Source organism: Pterocles gutturalis, unplaced genomic scaffold (assembly GCF_000699245.1).
Source record: "Pterocles gutturalis isolate BGI_N339 unplaced genomic scaffold, ASM69924v1 scaffold30837, whole genome shotgun sequence".
NCBI lineage: Eukaryota > Metazoa > Chordata > Aves > Pterocliformes > Pteroclidae > Pterocles > Pterocles gutturalis.
The window spans coordinates 7,613-7,929 of NW_010108816.1; positions in this window are offsets into that span (position 1 = coordinate 7,613).

The following is a 317-nucleotide window of genomic DNA, read 5'->3' on the forward strand; positions in this document are numbered from 1 at the left end:
GCAACCCTTGCAGCGCCGCTCTCCGAGATTCCTCCACCAGGAGCATCACGTAAAGAATCACCGCTTCGCTTTGTCCCAGCAGAAGCATTTTTAAATGGCTGGCCTGCAATAAAAAGGTGACGTATTTTTAAATGACCTAAGAGAGCGTCAAACATCTTTTACTAAAAACATTCAGCCTTCCTTGGACCTCTCCCTTGGTTCCCTGTCTCCTTCGGCAGTGGTGTAGTTCCTGTGCCCAGCGGGCACGTGGTTCAGTCCTGCATCGCAGAGGAATCCTGCTCCATTTCACCTTTTTTTTTATATATATGGCTCGTGGG